Below are 24,396 nucleotides of genomic sequence, written 5' to 3'. Positions count from 1 at the left end.
AAAGCACCTCCAATCCAATTCAACTACCTTTAGCCCATCACCAGCTGCATAAGAGAGGGATAACAGCCCATGATTTCTCAGACATAATAAGGATTTCTTTGGAAAATTAGTGTGCTACATCATCAAGGGGAACTTAGGGAGATGTATCTCCATCCCCATTCCCAAAATGAAGCCAGGTGAGGGAGACCTGAAAAGTTACTCTGTGAGCTTAACATGGGCTTCCTGAAATTTGGATAACACAGAGACTGGTTCTTGAGTTGTTTCTAGAGAAATGCGGTCTCATTAGAAGGTAGCTGCTTAGAGGAAGAAGGGGCCACAATGGCAGTGACACGAACCTGATATTGTAATTTGCTTCTCACCTTCCTTCTGCTCTTCTTTTTTCAGTTTTATTGGGATGTAACTCACATAGCATAAAAGTTATCCTTCAGAAGTATACAATTCAGTGGACTTTAATATACTCATGGAGTTATGCAAATATCACCATTAACTAACTGTAGAACATTTTCATCTCCCCTAAAAGAGACACTGTATCCATTAGTCACACCTCATCCCCCAAAAAACCATGGAGAACTACAAATCTACTTTCTGCCTCTATGTGCATTATAAACATTTATATGAATGGAATTATATAATATGTTGCCTTTTTTGGTCTTGCCTCTTTTACTTAGCAAAATATTTTCCAATTTCATTCATATCATAGTATCAATCAGTAATTCATTGCTTTGTATGGCTGAATAACATTCCATGATATTGGCTATACCATTGTATGGATGTAACTACCACATTTTGTCTACTCAGTTAAGGTGCATTTGGGGTATTTCTACTTTATGGTTATTACAAATACTATGAACCTTTGTGTTACAAATTTCAGTTTGAGCATATTTTCAGTTCTCTTGAGTGTATACCCAGGAGTAGAATTGGCTAGGGAGCAATGAAACAGAGCTATATATATCTTATGTTCACCCTTTTAAGGAAATTCCAGACTGTTTTCGAAGTTACCATACAGTTAAAGTTACTGTACAGTTACACATTCCCATTATCAATAGGAATACAGAATGTGAGAGTTTTAATTTCTCCATATCTTTGCCAACACTTGTTACTGTTCATCTTTTTGTCTTAGCCATCCTAGTGGGTATAAAGTGGTATCTGATTGTAGTTTTGATTCATATTTCTCTGATAACATTGATGTTGAACATCTTTTCAGGTGCTCATTGCTCATTTATCTTCTTCGGAGAAAGTTATTCAAAGGGTCCAGTTTTTAATCGGGTTATCTTTATATTGCTGAGCATTTCTTGAGTTTTTCTTAATTTTTTTAAATTTTGGCAGTGCTGGAGATTAAACCCTGAGCCTTGTGCGTACTAGAAAAGCTCTGCCACTGAGTCCCACCTCCAGACCTTGAGTCATCATACAGTATTTGCCATATGGGCTACTAGGAAAATGAGAGGGCAAATAGAGGCCACCAGAAGCCTAGGAATGACAGCTCTGTCATGTGTGGCCACCAGGAGGTGACAACAATTCTTACAGGAATGGGTTTCTTAAAAACCCACAAAAGCACTAAAAAGAAGCACCAGCACTTGCGAGACAAGAGATTTCACTGACATCAGTGTTATAAGACTTCTACTTTTCCTTGAAGTTTCCACTTTTACCTTGTCGCCTTCCCTGGAAGGAGTCAGTATGAATTACTAATTAATAACAGCTGAAGGTAAAGTAACCCAAAATGTGTGTGGGAGGATACTGAATGGACTGACTGATTTTCATTTAACTATTTATTTTGTTTGTCTGTTTGGGTTAGGTTTTGTTTTATTTGGGTTTGGGTTTGATTTTGCTTTTGGGTTTGAGCTTGGTTTAGTTTGGTTTGGAGACAGGGTCTTGCTGTGCAGTTCAGGCTGGCCTTGAATTTATGGCAATCCTCCTGCCTCAGACTTGCGTGCTGGGATTACAGGTATGCACCACCACATCTACATTTAACTTAATTTTTAGTAAATTAGAAGGTAAAGCTATTTATTAACACCTGGCAGTAAGTAGAAAATTTAAGGCATCTGCGTAAAATTTTATCCAGGGATGGGGAAAACTGAATGACCTCAATAGTCAAAGACAGTTGTGTGAAAATAAACATCATTCCTACTGAGTCTAGCTTGTTTAATTAGCCATTATAAGATCTCAGACCTTGATGACATTCAATATAAAGCTCTAAGGCACGAGTGTGTGTATGTGTGCACATGTGGTAGGGAGGCACTCAGGGGAAGTCACAGAAGAGGAAAGTTCTGAGAAGCTGGAAGCCCGGGCTGCTGGTGACATGGTCAAGTTTGATAGTGTGCTCCACTTATATGGTGATAGAGAATGGGACAGAAATGAAAACTGAGCTTGACGTCTAAGGTGAGGGAGGGCCCTGAAAGCTGATGATAGGAATGTTGGGAGAATCTTGCATGAGCAGAGAAAATGGGATTATTGTTCTTCTTTGAAGCTATATTTGAAGCTTTCTGAAGTGCAAAGTATGCCAGCCACATTTCTTGGCTTGTTTTTTGAGTTGAAGTGTGAAGGGAAGTCCATGAATTGGGAGACTTGAAAAGAAAGAGGAAGTATGTGGATAGTTTTGGAGTTGGAAAAGAAACAATATGAGAAGCCAGAAAGAGGTGTTGATAAGAAGCAGCAAGGAGACAGGAAAAGTTCAGAGTCATGCATAAGGCTGAGGAGATACCAAGGGCAGGGCCTGGAGAGGCTCAGGCAGAAGAGCCAGTGATTTTACAAGTGAAGAAGATGGAGGAGGGAGCAAGCAGACAGGGAAGTGAGAATGATGGAGCTGTTCATAGAACTACTTTGTCCTAATGTATTGGTATCACTAACCTGGTCATATTAATACGAACTTCATTAAGTTGCAAACCTCAAATACTATCCTAGGGAGAACATGGTATTTCGATGACTCATAGCTTTTTTTTTTTTTTTTTTGAGAAAGACTCCAATTTGATAAAGGGACTTTCCAGTGGAAATAATAGACTGTAAATTGTTTACTTGACAAACACCATTAAACTAAGCTCAGGGCCTTCATATACAAGGATATGATAACAGAGTTTACCTTCCAAGTGCTTTCAGAATTGGAGGGTAGGAAAATTTTTCCTGCCTTGCAGAATGAAGAAGTTTGAAAAATACTATATTTTAAATTTAAGGAAAACACAGCCATGAGAAAGAAGCAAAAAATGGTCAATTAATGAATAAACTGGGTAGGAGTCAAGTAAAAGAACAGTTGGCATAGTTTTAAGTTATTAACCAATGATATATGTCCTTTAAACAGAACAAATAGGAAAAAAAAGACTATTCAGGGCTGCTTTGCTTAGATTTATTGCCTCTATTTTCCTTCCAGGGAATATTTACTGCTCTAGAAAGAGAAAAAGGGGTATGTGTGTGAAAGTAGTAAATGAAGCACAGACTTATCTTATGCACATTCAAATGTAAAGGCAAGTTTATAAAGTATGCTTCTGCTGTACTTTTTCTTGTAAGGTGTACTTACTGGATCTTGATTTTTCGTGCATCATGTAGGTCTACACATAATTCAGTAAAGGTATATATGTGATTCCTACCATTATGGAACTTACATGCTCTTAGGTAAATGAGATTAATTACAGAAAACAATACAAGAGGCTTTCAAATAAATTACTTGAGTATGATCATGCATAGATATGACAGATAACAGGCTCATGGTTAAATTAATTGCTTCTAGACTGTAATATTGATGAAGAAAGCATCCTGAAAGATGCTTTTTGACAATCACAAAGAAATTGCCCCATGGCCATGTCTTTTTAAATCCCCATTCTAACACAAGAAACAAAGCTAGGCGATCCATCAGAATACTTCCTAGAGGTTGGTCCACAAAATAGCAATATGAGATGCATGGAGAAAAAGTATTCTGTGGTCAAATTTGAGTAATGTGGCACACCATGTCTCCTTCTGGAGGAATCACAGTATCTATTTGTGTGTTAAAGGCTCCAAGAAATCCTGCAGCAAAAGACTAATATTAAAGCTGTACAGCTCTGTCCATCCCAAGCTTATTTAACTAAAGAAAGCTCTTTATTTGCAATTCCTGAATCCACTTTGACAGATGTTGTATTAAAAGATAACCTTGAGGTACTCAGGACTTGATGACTTGGAAAAGCAAAAAGAGTAAAACTAATTTGCACCTGGACAAAGGATTTATTTACCAATATTCTGAATAAAATCCAAAGTCCTAGTGGCCAAGGTCCTGCACAGTCACAGGAAATGAAAACACAAATTTGACTCCAAGTGCCTTTAGGAATAAGAGCATTACTGTGGGATTTTACACTGCATGCTATGTAGAGGTTTTCCTAGTGATTTTCTCTAGATATTATTTTCATTCTCTAAAAAGTCTGCATTTATCCATTACTTAAGATATCTCTCCTGCTCTGTTTCATGCATATCACCATCTTGATTCTCAACCTTGTCTACTTTCTTCTTCACCTCACTCCTCTGACCCAGCTGGTAGTGGGTCAGCTGGTAGTGACTGCTAAGACTTCAGCCCCTGTCTGCCAGCTGTACTGCTCTGTGTGGGGAAGCTATAGAACCCAGATGCTACATTCTTCTTGTGCTATTTTTTGAATAGAAAGATTTAAGGGGAGCTTTAAAAAATTTCTACTCTCAAAGTTTTTCTTATGAAGTGTTATAGGAAAGTGTTTTTAATGATGGATTTCTTGTATCTATCAAAGCCAGCACTCCTCATTGCACTGAATGTTCCTAAATGTCTTTATTTCTTTGGGTAGTGCTAACAAGACTCTTTGTGGAGGCATTTATATCTGTTAATCATTAAATTTCTAAAGAATGGCTACAAAATTTTGCCAGTTCATATCTCTAAAATAGGTTCTATTCTGCATTTAAATTTAGAAAATATTTCTTTTTTTTTTTTTTTACTGGGGATTGAACTTGGGTCCTTGTGCTTGTGAGGCAGGCAGCAGAACCACTGAGCTAAATCCCCAGCCCAAAAATATTTCTTTTTATCTTTCAACAAAGAAGGCAAAATAATCAGAGTAGTTGCATCCTCAAGAAAATCTAGTCCCAGAGAAATGTACAGAAGAAGTAGGGAAATCAAAGAAGCTGAGAAATTAAGAAACCATAAAGGAAGTTGAGTCATGGCGTTGGAAGAAAATGGTACACCAGAGTAGAAGAGGACCCAGTGCCACTGATGCAGAGAAGCCAGGGTAAAGCTTTATATCCTACACTATTTTTTCTCCATCATGGTGGTCGAGCTGGACACTTTGCTGGGGGAGGGGACAGTACAAGCCCAGAAATAGGGTGATATCTGGGGTAATACCTGCCTAGAGTGAAGAAAAGATAGCAAAGATAGCCACAGCTCCCTCAGACTATGGACACTTCCTCACCCTGACCTTAACCCCTAGATCTTGAGACTATGTGGAGTACAAGAGTTTTCTCAAACACAAGCCTATTAAATCTGATTTTATGTAATATATACAAAACTTAAATGATTGAAGTAAAAAACTCAATAATAGAGATGAATTCCAAAGTGCACACAATTAAAGAACAAAGGATGAGATAGGGAATCAAGTCAAGGATACTATTCAAATATACTCATGAATAAATTCTCACAACCTACACTGACCTTGAAGGATGCTATTGCCCCAAAGATATGTCAAGACTGCCATCCACAGCACTGTGTGCTGCGCTTGCCTGTAAGACTGCTTCCCACTGCTACTGAATTAGCTGGAACATGCTAAGCCACAGACATACCCGAGATCATGTTGAACCTGTCACAAATGGCCTTGCTGTTACTTCTGGAAATTGGCTTGCTGGTACCATTTCTGTGCTTTTGGTATTGGCTCTCTTCTGTTTTGCCCCCATTCCAGGCTGTACTGGGTCATACTGTCCTCTACTGAATCTAAGTGGGTTTATGATCTCTGCATTTGCAATAATCTGACTTGGTTCCCAAAGCAGTATGGCCTTATGCTTCTAATATTGCAAATGGAGACATGTTTAAAACAGTTCTCAAGAGTGGCCATGAATAAAGGTCTGGGTCAGAGAACAAATTCAAGCTTTCAGACATAAGTTCCCCTTTATGGCAAAGTCCAATATATTGCCATTGCATAAAAACTTGTCTTTATTTTATCCTTCTTTAAAGGACAAGTGTTTTTCTTCCCCTTTCAGTTTGTTTGTTTATTTTTGGTACTGGGAATTGAATTCAGGACCTTGCACTTTCCATGCAGGCATGGTGCCACTGAGCTACATCCCTGGTCTGCCCTCCCCTTTCAGAAGCTTCTTCTTTGACAGGTAGTCAACATACTTCTGGTCAGAGATGTCTGTACTCCTTTGTTTATTGCAGCATTATTAGCATTATCCAAGACATAGAATCAACCTAAGTGTCTACCAATGAATGAATTGAAAAGAAAACGTGGTACAGGAGCTGGAGATTTATTCCAGTGGTAGGTAGAGTGCTTGTCTAGCATGTGGGAGTCCATGGGTTTAACCCTTAGCACCAAACAAAAAAGGAAAGAAGGAAAGAAAGAAAGAAAGAAGAAAGGAAGGATGGACAAAGCAAATGTGGCACATACACACAATGGCATACTATTCAGATTTAAAAAGAAAGAAATTCTGTCATTTGTGACAACATTGGTGGAATTGGGGAATATTATGCTAGGTGAAAAAGGCTGGGCACAAAGAAACAATATTGAGAAATCAAAGATGGTTGAATAGAGGCACCCAATGCTCACCACATCCTCTTCAAAGAGCCAAGGATGTAGGAAAAGACTTTATGAACACAACCTCAGTTGCATGGGAACTAGCACAAAGAATCAACAGTTGGGATCTCATCTTATTAAAAGCTTTTGCACAGCAAGGGAAACCACCAACAGAGTGAAGAGAGAACCCACAATGTGGGAAAAATTTTTTTACCAGCTGTTCCTCAGAGAAAGGACAACTATATAGAATATATAAAGAACTTTAAAAAAATCAGACCTCCCCAAATTTAAAGACCCAATTGAAAAATGAGCACCTGAAATGAATAGACATTTCTCAGACAAAGAAGTAGAAACAGCAAATAAATATATGAAAAAATGTTCAACATCACTGGTCATCTGAGAGATGCAAATGAAAAGAACACTGAGATTCCATATCACTCCAGAAAGAATGGCCACTATCAAGAAATCACCCAATAACAAATGCTGGCGGGGTTGTGGGTAAAAAGTAACCCTTATTCCCTGTTGGTGGGAGTGTAGGTTAGTGCAACCACTATGAAAATCAGTGTGGAGATTCCTAAAAAACCTAGTATTAGAGGTCCCATTTGACTCAGCTATTCCCCTGCTGAGTATCTTCCCAAAGAATTAAAAGCATCATACCACAGTGTAATAATCTGTGATATATGCAATAACAATCTGTAATATATGCAATAATAATATATGTAATAATCTGTGATATATGCACACCCATCTTTAGAGTGGCACAGTTTGTCATAGCTAAATCTTGGAAACAGCCCAGATGCCCATCAACTGATGATATGATAAAGAAGATGTGGGCTTATTTTTATACAATGGAGTACTACTCAGCCATAAAGAAAGATAACCTAGAGACATTTATAGCTAAATGGATGCATCTTGAGGCCATACTCCTAAGTGAAAAAAATATAACACACATTTGTGAATACCAAATTGTTTCTCTGATGTGAGAAACTGAAAGTGTAAATGAGGATCAAAATGTATAATAGATATTGTGAAATAGGAAGAAAATATTCAAAGGAGAAGGGGAACTAGGAAAGGGGGCTGGGAGAAAGGAAAGAAGAGAAAGAAAAAATGAAAAAAGAAGGAAAAGCAGAAACAAAACTTCTGTAAATAGGAGGGGTAGAAAGGTTGAAGGGAGGAAAGGGGAATGGGAAAAAATAAGAGCCAAGATATATAATGTACAGGTACAAATTCACAATGTATATCTAAAATGTATACATATGATCATAATGTATACAAAATGATCATAATGTATACCTAAGATGTACCAATAAACTCAAGGGAAAAAAGAGCCAAAGTATAAATGTGTAGCAAAATTTTCAGTTCAGGGGCCATCAGAGAATAGTACAAATGAGAGAGAGAGAGAGAGAGAGAGAGAGAGAGAGAGAGAGAGAAACAGAGATGCAGGCTTGAAATTTTAAGATTCAGAGACCCAGGCTAACAATATAGTAGGAGAGTCAGAATACCCTGGAATGTGCCACCACTGTTCCACAGCTGGAGAAGAGGAATATTCCCTTTGCCAGGCTAAGAGTGAAAGAGACAGTTGTAGTAAACTCTTAGTGCAGATGCCTAATTCTAGTGACTGGAAAACTTCATAGTCCTCACAGGCTTGTGTCCAATTTAGATAAGTACCTGAAATCTTCACAGTAGCCTTGCATTGGACAAAGACCAGTCAACACCCAGACAATCCCCAGGGTGCTGCAGCTGGAGCCATCTTGAGAAGGGAACTATTGTCTGAGTTGGGGCTGCTCTCAGGGTCAGAAACCTCTGTCTATTCCCATCTCTGGAAATGCACAGACATTCTACTGTACTGGCTTGGGGTGAGGGTAGCTGCCTTGGGAACACAGATCAGCCCAATAGAATGATGGTGACCTGAGTCTGTGAGCCCTGCACTGTAGGAGATGGTTGTTTGACACAAAAGGGAATGGAAGGCATTGTCTTGAGAACTACAGAAGAATTAGGTTGCACACCCTCTGAGGCCATGTGTGGGCTCCTGCCAGTGCCAGGACTGAAGGCAGATGCCCATGAATTTCCATTGCCCCTTCCCTCTGTGCCATCTTTATGTGCTTCTTCCTGACAGGATGGGGAGGGAAGACTGGAGAGGGAGTAGAAAGCCCAAGCTTCAGTTGTTGCCCTACCTCTAGGCATGTAGAGCCAAAGAGGAGCTTTGTCAGGTGCCGGCTGTGGTCCCTCTCACAGATGTATACTTCAACCAGCAGAACAGAATACCACAGTTCCTGCTGCCACCCCTCCCTTGAAGCTGTTGCCATCACTCTGTCTCTGCACCTTATCTGACCATGTGCTGCTCTTGGGACTTGCTGTGAACACTACAGAGAGGGTGCTGTGGTTCCTTCCAAAAGCTCTGTCCATGTAGCATGTGAACCTGCACCACTGACTGGTTTGAAAATAAGCACTTCAGGTCTCTCAAAACTGCTGGGTGCTAGTACCAGAGGTCCTTGCTAGTAGCAAAGCTAGCTAGTCTACATAGTCCCTGAGGAAAATCTTATCACTAGATGGGGCCAGCACTCCCACTGTGGGAATGACCACACAGTGAACACCCCTCCACACTACTGTCTCCATCACATTTGCATGAACTGCTGGAGTGTCTCCACTCTTGTGTGTTCCACAGAAACACTGGTTCTCTATGACCCTACCATGGTATACACTATGCCCCAAATCATTAATCACAGCCAAAGAAAGGAGACTGCACTATAACACCCAGCTAGAAATAAAGGCAACATTGTACAACAAATTGACACCTCTAGACACATCTTCTGGAGAAAGCTGCTTACTATGAAGGCCACCATATAAAAGCAGTAGAGGTACCTGATTCACCAGATGCATAAGTATCAATGTAAGAGCACAAGAAATATGAAAAAAAAGATAGTATGATACCTCCAAAGGAAGATAATAATGTTCTAGAAACAGATCCCAAATGAACTGGTATAGATGGCATGCCTGATCAAGAATTTAAAAGAAAGATTACTTTAAAAGTCAACTAGACTCAAGAGCATACAGCTAGTTAAATGAAGTTAGGAAGACAATGAAGAATATGAGTAAGAAATTCAGCAGAGAGATAGAAATTTAGAAAAAGAACCAAAGAGAAATCTTGAAAAGAGCTCAATAAGTCAAATGAAAACTATAGTTGAAAACTTAACAATAGATTAGATCAAGCCGAAGAATGTCTGAATTTAAAGACAAGTCTTTTGAAATATTCAATTCAGGAAAGAAACAGAAAGTAGGAAAGAAAGAAAGAAAGAAAAAAGAAAGAAAGAAAGAAAGAAAGAAAGAAAGAAAGAAAGAAAGAAAGAAAGAAAGCAAGCAAGCAAGCAAGCAAGCATGCATTACAGATATTTGGGATATCATTAAATGAACAAATACTGAGTTTTTGTTTGTTTGAGACAAAGTCTAGCTATATAGTTCAGGCTGGCCTCAAACTCATAGCAATCCCCCTGCCTCAGCTCCTGAGGGCTGGGATTACAGGCATGCATCACCATACTCAAAAGTTCATATTTACATTTTCTGAGTACCCAAAGGTGAGGAGAAAAATATTAATGGCATAGAAAATTTATTAAACAAAATGATGGAAGAAAACTTCTTTAATCTTTGGAAACATATGGATAGCCATGTATATAAGACTTATAGGACCTGAAATAGGCATGATTAGAAAACATCTTGCCTGTGGCATATGATAGTCAAACTCAAAGACATGAGACAAAGAAAAAAAGATTCTTAATTCTTAAATCACATTTAAAAATAGCTCCATTGGACTAACAGACTTCCCAGGAGAAACCCCATAGGCCAGAAAGTATGGAATAAGGTATTCCAAGTTCTGAAACCAAGTAAGTGCTAAACAAGAATAATATATGCAGCAAGGATATCCTTCCAAGACATGTGAAAACTGAGGAAATTGACCAGATCAGACTTACATAAGATGCTTAAGGGTGTCCTCCAATCAGAATTGAAAGAAAGATAATTACTAGCATGAAAGCATGTGAAAATATAAATCCCACCAGAAGGTTAAATATACAACAAAGAAGCTGGATGTGGTGGTGCATGCTTGTAATTCCAGTACTCTGGGAGGCTGAGGCAAGAGGATTGCAAGTTTGAGCCCAGCCATGGCAACTTAGCAGCTTAATAAGATTCTGTCTCAAAAAAGAAGGAGGAGAGGAGAAGAAAAAGGAGGAGGAGAAGAAGAGAAACAAAGAAAAGAAAAAGGTTGGGTATGTAGTTAGGTGTAAAGGCCTTGGATTCTATTTCCAGTACCATGCCATAAAATTTTTTTTAAAAAAAGGAAAAAAAGAAAATACTCAAATATTATCAATATAGCAAGCCATTAAACCACAAAAGTGAAAATGAGGAGAAAAAAAAAAGAATATTTTAAAAACTATAAAACATTAACAAAATGAGTGCAAGGTCCAGAGTTTGATTCCCAGTACTACTACTACTACTACTACCACTACTACTACTACTACTACTACTAAAGCCTTGAATGTAAATGGATTAAATTACTCAATTAAAATATAGACCAGCTCAATGGATAAAGAAAACAAAGTTCAACAATGTACTCCTTATAAGAAATTAATCTCATCTGTAAAGACACACATGGACTGAAAATGAAAGGATGCAAAAGCAAACAGAAATTCCAAGCAAACAGAAACCTAAAATGAACAGGAGCACTGTAGTAATATCTGACAAAATAGACTTTAAGACAAAAACTGTAGGAAGCGACAAAGAAGGTTACCATATAATAATCAAGGGACTATTCAACAAGAAGATAGTAAATATTTATATATCTAATGTCAGGGAAACCAATTTTTTGTTGTTGTTGTTTTTATTCTTAAGTTCTTTTATTGGTACATTTTAGGTATACAATACATTTACATTTATCATTGGGTGCTTGTACGTGTACATGATGTATCTTAATTCTTATTTTTTCCCCATTACCTGTGCACCCTTCCCTATTTACATAGGCATCATTTCCATTTTTTTCTTTTCTCATAATTTTTCCTTTGCTTTCTTTCCCCTTCCCCTCCCTTCACCCTTCCCCTCCCTTCACCCCTACCTCTTTGGACCTTTTTTTCCTATTTTAAATTATCAATTATTCATTTTAATCATTTTAACCCTTATTTACACTTTCAGTTTCTCACACTAGAGAAACTATTCGGTATTTACACGTGTGTCCTATTTATTTCACTTAAGAGGATGGCCTCAATATGCATCCGTTTAGCTCTAAATATCTCTAGTTTCTCATTCTTTATGGCTGAGTAGTACTCCATTTTATAAAAAAGCCACATCTTCTTTACCCATTTTCCAGTTGATGGGAACTTGGGCTGTTTCCAAGCTTTAGCTATTACAAACTGTACCGCTATAAACATGGGTGCACATATATCGCTGTGGTATGATTCTTTTAATTCTTTGGGGAAGATACCCAGCAGGGGAATAGCTGGGTCAAATGGGACCTCTAGTCCTAGTTCTTTGAGGTATCTCCAAACTGATTTCCACAGTGGTTGCACCAGTCTGCACTCCCACCAACAATGGAGAAGTGTTCCTTTCTCCCCACACCCCCACCAGCATTTGTTATTGGTTGATTTCATGATAGCAGTCATTCTTTCTGGGGTGTGGTGGAATCTCAGTGTTGTTTTCATCCGAATCTCTCAAATGACCAGTGATGTTGAACATTTTTTTATATACTTATTTGCTGCTTTTACTTCTTTGTCTGAGAAATGTCTGTTCATTTCAGATGTCCATTTTTGAATTGGGTCTTTGAATTTGGGGGGTCTGATTTTTTTCAGTTCTTTACATATTCTAGATAGTAGTCCTTTGTCTGAGTTACAGCTGCTAAAATTTTTTTTCCCACATTGTAGGTTGTCTCTTAGCTCTGTTGGTGGTTTCTTTTGCAGTGCAGAACTTTTTAATGAGATGAGATCCCAGTTGATTCTTTGTGCCATTCCTGTGCTACTGAGGTTTTGTTCATAAAGTCTTTTCCTATGCCAATGTCTTCGAGTCTACCTAACTTATCTTCCAGCAAGTTTAGTGTTTCTGTTTTAATATTTAGATCTTTAATCCACTTTGATCTTATTTTAATGCATGGTGATAGGTATGGGTCTAGTTTTAATCTTTGGCAGGTTGAAATCCAGTTTTTCCAACACCATTTATTAAAGAGGCTATCTTTTCTCCATGAGGGTGTTTGGCTTCTTTGTCAGATGAGGTGGCTGAGTATGTCTGGAGTTGCTTCTGCATCTTCTAATCTATTCCACTAATCCTCAGGTCTGTTCTTTTGCCAGCACCATGCTGTTTCTATGGCAGTAGCTTTGTAGTATAGTTTCAAGTTTGGGATTGTGATACCCTCTGCTATGTCTCTGTTGCTTAGAATTGCTTTTGCTAATTTAGATTTCTTCTGGTTCCAAATGAATTTTTGGATTGTTTTCTCTAGTTCTGTGAATTTTATTGTTGGAATTTCAATCGGCATTGCATTGAATCTATATAGTAGTTTTGGAAGTATGACCATTTTCATTATATTGGTTCTTCCTACCCAGGAGCAAGGGATGTCTTTTCATTTTCTTGTATCCTCTTCGATCTCTTTTTTTCAGAGTGCTGTAGTTGTCAGTGTAGAGGTCTTTTGCTTCCTTTGTTAGATTGATTCCTAGATATTTCTTTTTTTTGGATGCTATTGTAAAAAGAATTGTTTCCCTAATTTCTCTCTCAGTGAGTCTGTTATTTGTGTATAAGAAGGCTATTGTTTTTTGAGTGTTAACCTTGTATCCAGCTACTCTACTGAATCTGTCAATTAAGTCTAGAAGTCTTTTGGCAGATTTTTTGGGGTCTTCTATGTAAAGTATATCATCAGCAAATAATGACAGTTTAACTTCTTCCTTTCCTATCTTTATTCCTTTTATTTCCTTCTCTTTTCTAATTGCTGTGGCTAATGTTTCCAGAACTATATTGACCAGGAGTGGTGATAGTGGGCATCCTTGTCTTGTTCCTGATTTTAGTGTGAAAGTTTTCAGTTTTTGACCATTTAAGTATGATGTTGGCTGTTTGTTTTTCATAGGTAGCCTTAATCAGAAAAACTTAAACCTTCTATCCCAATTTTCTGTGGGGTTTTTATCATGAATGGGTGTTGGATTTTGTTGAATGCTTTTTCTGCATCTATTGAGATGATCATATGGTTTTTGTCCTTGGCTCTTTTAATATAGTGTATTACATTTTTTTGATTTACATATGTTGAACCATCCTTGCATCCCTGAAATAAATCCAACTTGGTCAGGGTGTATGATCTTCTTGATGACCCTCTGTAGTCTGTTTGCCAGTATCTTGTTGAGGATTTTTGCATCTATGTTCATTAGGGAGATTGGCGTGTAGTTCTCTTTTTGGGTTGGGTCTTTCCCTGGTTTTGGGATCAAAGTAACACTTGCTTCCAGGAATGAATCTGGATGCCTTGCTTCCCTTTCAATTTCCTTGATGAGTTTAAAGAGTAATGGTAATAGTTCTTCTTTAAATATCTTGTAGAATTCAGCAGTGAAGCCATCAGGACCTGTGCTTTTCTTTCTTGGTAAATTTTTTATTACATTTTCAATTTCACTCATTGTAATTGGGGTGTTTAGAATATCTATATCTTCTTCATTTAACTTTGGCAATTCATATGTATCTAGAAATCTGTCCATTTCTTCTGTGTTTTCCATTTTATTAGAGTACAGGTTCTCAAAGTAGGTATTGATGATACTCTGGATTTCTGCTGGGTCTGTTGTGACTTCACCTTTTTCATTCTTAATTGCACAGATTTGAGCCTTCTTTTTCCTTTTTTTGTTAAGGTTGGCTAAAGGTTTATTGATCTTATTTATTCTTTCAAAAAACCAACTCTTTGATTCATTGACTTTTTTGTATCATTCTCTTAGTCTCCATTGCATTGATTTCTTCTCTGATCTTTATAATTTCCTCTCTTGTGCGAGCTTTGGGTTTGTTATGCTCTTCGTTTTCTAGGAGGTTGACATTCTGCATTAGGTTATTTATTTGAGTTCTCTCTGTTTTCCTACTATGGGCATTCACTGCTATGAATTTCCCATGTAGAACTGCTTTCATTGTGTCCCATAGATTCCTATATGTTGTACTGGCATTATCACTTACTTGTAGACACCATCTAATTTCTTCTTTAATTTCCACTGTTACCCATTGGTTGTTCAGGAGGGTGTTATTCAATTTCCATGTGTTTGTGGGGGATTTGTGGTTTCTTATGTTATTGATCTCCAATTTTATTGCACTATGGTCTGATAATATACAGGAAGTAACTTCAATTCTTTTCCATTGACTTAGACATGTCCTATGAGCTAGCATGTGGTCTATTTTGGAGAATGACCCATGTGCAGCTGAAAAGAATGTATATTCTGATTTTGTGGGGTGGAACACTCTGTAAACATCTATTAAGTCCATTTGTTCAATAGCTTGGTTCAGTTCCAGAATTTCATTGTTAATTTCTGGTCCAGATGATCTGTCTATTTGTGATAGTGGGGTATTGAGGTCCCCTACTACAATTGTATTAGTGCTTATTTGGTTTTTCATGTCCATTAATATTTCTTTTGTATAGTTGGGGGCATTCATATTTGGTGAATATATATTTATGATTATCATCTCTTCCTCTTGGATTGTTTGGGAGGTAACCTTTTTAAACTCATTCTATGAGGCCACTATTACCCTAGTATCAAAACAGACAAGGACAAAACAAAAACAATAAAAGTATAGATCAATATTTTTGATGAACATAGATGTAAAAATTATCAACAAAACACTAGCAATCAAATTCAATAACCTATCAAAAACATTTACCATGATCAAGTCATTTTCATCCTAGGGGAAAAAAATTATACAACACATCAACAGAATGAAGGATAAAAATTATATGATCATTTTAATAGGTACAGAAAAGTATTTGATAAAAATTCAACATTGCTTTGTGATAAAGGTCCTGAACAAAGTGGGAATAGAATGATTGTGCTTCAACATGATAAAGATTATGTGTGACAAACTTACAACAAACATCTTGCTGAATGAGTAAAACCTGAAAACATTTCCTCTAAAATCAGGAGCAAGAACAAGGCTCATTCTCACCACCCTTAATTAATGTAGTACTAGAAGTTTTAGCCAGACCAATTAGGCAAGAGAAGGAAAAAATGCTATTCAATAGGACGGCAAGAAGTTAAATTGTCACTGTTTGCAGATATGATTCTATAGATAGAAAAACATAAAAACTCCACTAAAAGACTATTAGAACTGCTAAATTCAGTAAATTAGCAGGATAAAAAGAAATCAATGCACAAAAATTAGAATGTAGTGTTTCTACACACCAATGAATTTGCTGAAAAAGAAATAATGAAAGCAACCCTATTTGCAATAGCACCACCACCACCACCATGAAATAATCTTACCTAAAGAAGTGAACGAACTCTACAATGAAAATTACAAAACTGTAGTAAAATAAACAAGACAGAAAAACTGGGAAGGTCCTCCCATGTTCATAGTTTGGAAGAATTAATATTGTTAAAATGTCATACTACCCAAAGTAAACTCCAGATTCAATGTACCAATGACATTCTTCATAGAACTAGGGGAAAAAAATCCTAAAATTTATATGAAAACACAAGAGACTCCAAGTAGCCCAAGCAATTTGTAACAACAGCAACATTCAAAAACTCACACCAAGCAATTGGAGGCATTACTGTGATTTTAAGATTGTAATCAAAATACCATGTTATTGGCATAAAACAGACATATAGACTAACAGAAAAGAATAGCAACCCTATGCATCTACAGCCAACTGATTGTTAACAAAGGTGCCAAAAATATATATCGGATAAAGACAAACTCTTCAATAAATGTTGCTGAGCAAACTGGATATCCACATGCAGAAGACTGAAGTGTGAATTCTCTTATTCTGTATAGAAATGAACTCAAGATGGATCAATGACATAAGTGTAAGAAAACATAGGGAAACACTTCAAAACATTGGTACAGGCAGTGGTTTTTCTGCATAAGACCCCAAGAGCAGGGAAACAAAAACAAAAATAGGCAAATGGGATTACATCAAACTAAAATGTTTCTGCACAGCAAAGGAAACAAATCAATAGAATAAAATGTGAGAAAATATTTGCCAACTATGTATGTAACAGAAAACTAAAATCCAGGATCTCTAAGGAACAAGAACAAAGAAACAACAAAAACAAAAAACGAAGTTATCCAATAAAAATGACCTGAATAGATTATTTCTCAAAAGAAGAAATATGGATGACTAACAAAGATATAAAAAATGCTCAAAGCCTTGATAATAGTAATAAGGCTCTCTACTACAATAAACCTACAAGCAACAACTCAGAAAACAAAATAAATTTTAAAAATAGAAAATGACAAGACATAGAAGCAAAATGCAACCCCAGACATCCAGCCCACCTAGGACAAGTGGAGGGAACAATGAAATAGAAGAAATTGGAAGCAAACTACCTGAACTTTCTGAAATGATGACTGCAGATGTAAATAAAAACAAAAGAAAAAGCTATAGAGAAAATAATCCTCCACGTAAAAAGAGAAATGAAATCAAAATGAAGGACATGCTCAACAAAACTAGAAACAGATTTAAAAAATAGAGGAGCTTAGGAAAATGATGGAAAGCATGAACACCCAACACAGAAAAGAAATGAAATACATGAGACAGATTTAAACACATAGCCAGAAGATTAAAAACTCCACTGAAAGTATAGGCAATCATTTAAACCACAGTGAAAACAGAATTTCAGATCTAGAAGACATGATTACAGTTACTTACCAAAAAAAGAAAGAAAACTTAAAAACAACAAAAAGTCATGAAAAATCAATCCAACAATTGCAAGATGATGCAAAGAAAAACAATATAAGACTGATTGAAGTAAATGAAAGAGCAGGAGAAAGTACAGTTACAATAAAAAACCTGGTCACAGATGTAATGGCAGAAAACTTCCCAAATATGAAAAAAGAATTGGACATACAAATAAGTGAGGCATACAGAACCCCAAATATCCATGACCAAAATAAATCTACACCAAGGCATATAATAATCAAAATCCCAGAAATTCAGCACAAGAAGAAAATATTAAAAGCTGTTACAGAAAAGAAACAAATCACCGATAAAGAAAAGCCCATCAGAATAACAGCAGACTTCTCAACATAAACCATTAAGGCAAGGAGAGCATGGAGTGAAGTATTTCAAGTTCTAAAAGAAAACAACCTCCAACCTAGATTGATGTACACTGCAAGACTATCTTTCAAAATTCAATGGAAAAATAAGATACTTCCATGAAAAAGAACAACTGAAGAAGTTCATGACCAACAAACCAGCTCTACAAAATGTTCTGAAGGGCATTTTAGAAAGAGAAAATGGAAACCACAATTCCAAGAACCCCAATGCAAAGAAGCCACTAGGCAGGGCAAGCAATTAAACAGAGAGGAAAAACAAGGAACCAACAGCAAGAAAATAATATGACAGGGATAAACTGATACATATCATAACCATCAATGTAAAAGGTCTCAATTCACCAATCAAAAGAAACAGACTAGCTTTCAGTGTCATGGCACCAAACTGATGCGAGCCTCCCAGCTGGCCAGACTGCTTTCTTCTGGGACTTCTACTGGCGGCGGGCTGTGTGGAAGGACCCTGGGAGACCCTCACACCATGCAATGGAAGCAGTGACCTTTGAGGATGTGACTGTGACCTTCACCATGGAGGAATGGGCTTTGCTAAGCCCATCCCAAAAGAAGCTCTACAGAGATGTGATGCAGGAAACCTTTAGGAACATGGCTACTATAGGAGGAAACTGGGAGAACCAACAAAATGAAGAAGAGTACAAAAATTTATGGAGAAATCTAAGGAATTGAACTCAGGGCCTCACACTTGCCAGAAATGAAGAGGTAGAGAAAAGCTGTTGATACAAAGCTTGGAATCAACATGATGAATATGAGAAAGTATTCAGAACACACAGTCATCAGACACATAGAAGAAGTCACACTGAGAAGAAAACCTTTATATGTAAGCATTGTGGGAAAACTTTCCATACACACAGTCTTTGTCAAATACATGAAAGAAGGCACACTGGGGGTAAACCCTATGTATGTAAGCAGTGTGGGAAAGCTTTAACCACACAAGGTCATTGTCTAAGACATGAAAGAACTCACACTGAGGATAGGAGACCTTTTGTATGTAAGCAATGTGGGGCAGCTTTTGTTGCACACAGTCTTTACCAAAGACATGAAAGAATTCATACTAGGGAGACACCCTATGTATGTGAGCAATGTGGGAAAGCCTTTACTGCTAGAGGTTCATTGAGTAGATATAAAAGAATTCACACAGGGGTGAAACCCTATGTATGTGAACAATGTGGGAAAGCATTCAGTACACAAAGTTATTGTCAAATACATAAAAGAATTCATAAAGGGGAAAAACCTTACGTATGTAAGCAATGTGGAAAAGCTTTTATTACTAGCAGTTCCTTGTATAGACATGAAAGAAGTCACACTGGGGAGAAACCCTTTGTATGTAAGCAATGTGGGAAAGCATTCAATAGATTAAAGTCATTGTCAAACCCATGAAGAAGGTTACAAAGGGGAAAGACCTTATGTATGTAAAAATGTGGGAAAGCATTCAGTACAAACAAGTATTGTCAAATACATGAAAGAAATCATACTGGGGAAAAAACCTATATATGTAAACAGTGTGGGAAAGCTTTCAGTACAAACAAGTATCATCAAATACATGAAAGGACTCACACTGGGGAAAAACCCTATACATGTAAACAATGTGGGAAAGCTTTCAGTACAAGCAAGTATTGTAAAACACATGAAAGAACTCACACCAGGAGAAAACTATGTATATAAGTAATGTGGAAAATCATTCAGAACCCAAAAATATTTTTAAAAACATGAAACAAGTCACGCTGTGGAGAAACCATATGTATGTAAGCATATTTTGCAAATCCTGTGAAAGTGTTGCCCATAGAAACAAAGTAATATGAAAAGCTTGATGTCAAATATTTGTGTAGAGTGCCCCAGAAAATACACACCAGAAAGAAATATTCTATAGTGCTTTTTAGTAACTCACTTACTATGTAAATCTATGAATTATGTATCTGTAGGGTTTTTGTTAAAAATAAATATGGAGCTGATATGCTTCTGTAAGCAATAAAAAAAAGAAACAGACTAGCATAATGGATCAAGAAGCAAGATCTAACAATATGCTGCATATAAGAAATATATTTAACTAAAACCGAAATTCATAGACTGAAAGTCCAAGGATGGAAAACGATATTTCATGAGACAGGAACCCAGAAAAAAGAAGGGATAGCTATTCTATTTGCAGACAACATTAACTTCAGGCCAATACTGGTCAAAAGAGACAAAGAAGTTCACTACATACTTGTTAAAGGAAAAATACAAAAAAAAGAGGTAACAATTATAAATATATATGAACAAAATATTGGTGTACTTAAGTATATAAACCAAATATTAATGGACATGGGAAGTCTAATAAGGACAATCACAATTGTAATAGGGGACCTTAATACTCCACTGTTACAAATAGACAGATCATCTAGACAAAAAAAATCAACAGAGAAATATCAGAACTGAACCAAACTTGTGAACAAATGCTTAGTAGATGTCTACAGAGTGTTCCATCCCAAAACATCAGAATACACATTCTTCTCAGCTGCTGTACATGGGATGTTCTCCAAAATAGACCACATACTAGCCCACAGAACATACTTAAGCAAATGCAAAAGAATTGAAATTATCTGACCATAGTGCAATGAAAATGGAAATCAATGGCAAAAGAAACCACAAACACTGCATTTTCACACATGGAAATTAAATAACACCCTCCTGAACAACCAATGGGTCACAGATGAAATTAAAGAAGAAATTAAACAGTATCTAAATTAAGTTACAATGCTAACACAATATACCACAACTTATGGGATACAATGAAAGCAATCCTAAGAGGGAAATTTTAGCAGTGAACTCTCACATCAGGAAGAGAGAGAGAGAGAGAGAGAGAGAGAGAGAGAGAGAGATTGACTGATTGAATAAACAACCTGATACTGAACCTCAAACTTTGAGAAAAAGAAGTCAAACCCAAAGCTCATACGAGGGAAAAAAATTATAAAAATCAGAGCAGAAATTAATGCAATGGAGACTAAGGAAACAATACAAAGAAACAATGAATTGAAGAGTTGGTTCTTCAAAAGATTAAATAAAATTGATAAACCCTTAGCCAACCTTATCAAAAAAAGGAAAGAAAAAACTCAAATTCACCCGATTAGGAGTGAAAAGAATGAAATCACAACAGATTCTGTGGAAATCCAGATGATTATCAATACCTATTTCAAAAATCTGTACTCTAATAAGATGGAAAACACAGAAGAAATGGACAGATTCCTAGATACATATGAATTACCAAAGCTGAACCAAGAAGATATGAAAATTCTAAACAATCCAATATCAGTCAATGAAATTGAAAATGTAATGAAAAACTTACCAACAAAGAAGAGCCCAGGTCCTGATGGATTCACTGTTGAATTTTACAAGAAATTGGGGGCATTCATATTTGGTGCATATATATTTAGGATTGTCATCTCTTCCTCTTGGATTGTTTCCTTTACAAGGATGTAGTGACCATCTTTGTCTCTCTTAATTAGTTTTGGTTTGAAATCTTCTTTGTCTGCAAATAAGATTGCTACCCCTGTTTTCTTCTGGGTTCCTGTGGCGTGGAGAACTGTTTTCCATCCTTTTACTTTCAGTCTATGAGTTTCTTTTTGAGTTAGGTGTGTTTCTTGTATACAGCATATTGTTGCATTTTCCTTTTTAATCCATTCTGTCAGTCTATTTCTTTTGATTGGTGAATTGTGACCATTAACATTGAGGGTTATAATTGACAGATATTGATTTATCCTTGTCATGATGTTTTACTTTTGTTGGCTCTTTTATTTCTTATTTTTTCCACCTTTCCCTTTAGTGTCTTACCTTGCCTGGTGGCTTCCCTCTGTTGGGCCTCATGGAGTTGTGGTCTTCATTGCTTTTTTTCTAGGATATTGTTTAGAATTGCTTGTAGTGCTGGTTTAGAGTTCATGAAATTTCTCAGGTGTTCTTTGTCGTGGAAGTATCTAATTTCACCATCAATTTTGAAAGATAATTTTGCAGGATACAACAGTTTAGGTTGGAAGTTATTTTCTTTTAGGGCTTGAAATACTTCACTCCAGGCTCTCCTTGATTTGAGGGTTTGTGTTGAGAAGTCTGCTGTGATTCTGATGGGCTTTCCTTTGTAGGTGATTTGTTTCTTTTCTCTAACTGCTTGTAGGATTTTGTTTTTCTGTTGGGTTTCTGGGATCTTGACTCTTATATGTCTAGATGTAGATTTTTTTTGATTATGGCTAGTTGGAGTTCGATATGCCTCACTTATCTGTATGTCCAATTCTCTACCTCTGTCTGGAAAGTTTTCCACTATTACTTCTGTGAACAGGTTTTTTTATGTCAGTTGTGCTTTCTCCTGTTTTTTCATGGACTCCTATCAGTCTTATGTTATTCTTCTTTGCATCGTCTAGCAGTTGTTGGATTGATTTCTCGTCGTCCCTTACTATTTTTAAGAAATCTCTATTTTCATGGTCTCTAACCATGATCCTGTCTTCTCTATCTGATATTTTATCTTCAGATTCCTTTAATCTGCTGTGGATACTTTCAATGGAGTTTTTTACCTCCTGAATATCTGTTTGAATCTGTTTCATGGATTCCATTTCTTTCTTATGTTGGGCGATCATGGTTTCCATTTCTTTCTTATGCTGGGTATTCATGGCTTCCAGCATGTTTCTGAGCTCATCTATTTTTTTATCTGTTTCTGTTCTAGATCCTCTAATCATGTCTTTCACTCTGCTCACCATATTTGTAGATATCTGGGAGATTATTTCTGCTTTGAATTTTTCTAGAGCCTCATTCATCTGTTTCATTACTTCCTGTGCTATCAGTTCAGGGTATCCAGGTGGTTGGTTATGGGACTTTTCCATCTCATTTCCCCCAGGATTCACCCTTGGTGGGGTGGAAGTCTGAGTTTGTGCCTTGCTTAAATGTCTTCTCAGTTTTGTTTTTGGTACTGTCCTTGCTTTAACTCCTGGATTGATAGTTTGAAATTGCTTATAGTAGGTATCTTTGTTGCTTGTAATTAGAACCCTTATGGAATGATTGCTTCTCAGAAGTGTCTTCCAGATATAGCTGGTCTTTCAGTTTGGAGTCTCTAATGACTCTAAGGCTATCTCATTTTCCTTATACTAGGAAGGTTCATTGACTAGATCAATACCAACACCTTAGCCCAAGTGATACACTCAGCAGCAGCACTGCATCAAGTACATCCTTGAATGTGACATTTTGTGGTAGTTATTAATCTATCACCTTTAGCTGTGTGAATTAAATCAAGATTGAGGACCAACCCAACATATAGTGAATAAACTCTTCAATATAACAACTTTACCCTTTGGGATGGGGAGTTAGAAGGGATTACAGAGGAAGGGACAGATGGGAAGAAAGATAGGGGAAGGTTAGCAGTGTGGTCAGAGGACACAGGTGAGAAGGGAAAAGAGAATAATAGGAAAATAAAGAAGAACTCCAAATGAGGACCAAAACAGGGACAAAAAGTGAAGATGAACAATGTGGGAGAGCAAGAGAGTGAGTGTAAGAGAGAGAGAAAGGAAAGAGAAAAGAAAGAAGAAAAGAAAAAAGGAGAGAAAAACAAATATTTGCAAAGAGTAGGAAAAAAATTAAAGATAAGAGGAGCAAAAGAAAAGAGAGAGAAAAAACTAATAATACTATTTTTTTTTTGGAAAAGAAAATTTTAATTTGACATTCCACATTAAGCTCTAATTCTGACAATACCCAAACAGGGTTACAATTTTAGAAATACTTTCCATGCCCAAATCTTAGTTTCAGTGACATTAACTCAATATTCACACAGTGATTAGTAGTTTCATCTACAACGTATTGAACTGCAAATCAGATTAATTAGATGTTATGATGATTAAGGGAGAGTAAACCTCTGAAAAACATCTTGGTGGGTTCTTGGATGTCACAGTATATAACAACATTATTGGAATGTTTAAATTATTGGAAGTCACGAATATGAAGTACCTGTCAAGGTTTCAACAATAAAAGTATTTTTAAAAGACCATCATATTTGGTAATAAATTAGATTTATACAAGTGATAATTTCAAAATAAATAAAACCTGAGTTGAAAATGCCTACCCTTATCCCACCCCAGCATACTTTATAACCCATTATCATTTAGATCAGCATGTCTCTGAAACTTTAATACATAAACCTACCCCTGAGGGATCTTTTAAAAATGCAGTTTCTGATTATTTTGTGGGGCCCACAGAGTGCCTACACTTCTAACAAGCTACAGATGAAGCTGATGCTGCTAGTCCTTAGGGTCATTTTTTGAGAAGCAAGGTGGCCTAATGTGTAAGGACAATTTCTGCCTTACATAATAACTATGGTTTTTATTGATTTCACATTGCACTATTTTAGAATAAAAAATAAAAATAACAAAAAATGATCACAAAAAATGACCTGGAAGAAAAAGATGCTTTAGTTAAGAGAAACCTTTAA

General features: G+C 36.6%; 2 pseudogenes; both read left to right on the top strand.

The window, feature by feature from the left end:
* Positions 1–18,431: 18,431 nt before the first annotated feature.
* LOC101721704 (zinc finger protein 124 pseudogene) lies at positions 18,432–18,629 on the top strand (annotated as a pseudogene).
* A 25-nt stretch (positions 18,630–18,654) lies between these two features.
* Positions 18,655–19,718, top strand: LOC147827146 (uncharacterized; annotated as a pseudogene).
* The last annotated feature ends 4,678 nt before the right edge of the window (positions 19,719–24,396 follow it).

Source organism: Heterocephalus glaber, unplaced genomic scaffold (genome assembly GCF_053883595.1).
Source record: "Heterocephalus glaber isolate CG9 unplaced genomic scaffold, H.glaber_assembly_v1.0 deba00001454, whole genome shotgun sequence".
Classification (NCBI taxonomy): Eukaryota; Metazoa; Chordata; class Mammalia; order Rodentia; family Bathyergidae; genus Heterocephalus; species Heterocephalus glaber.
The sequence above is the reverse complement of the archived record's forward strand: the minus strand, read 5'-3'. Positions and strand labels throughout refer to the sequence as shown.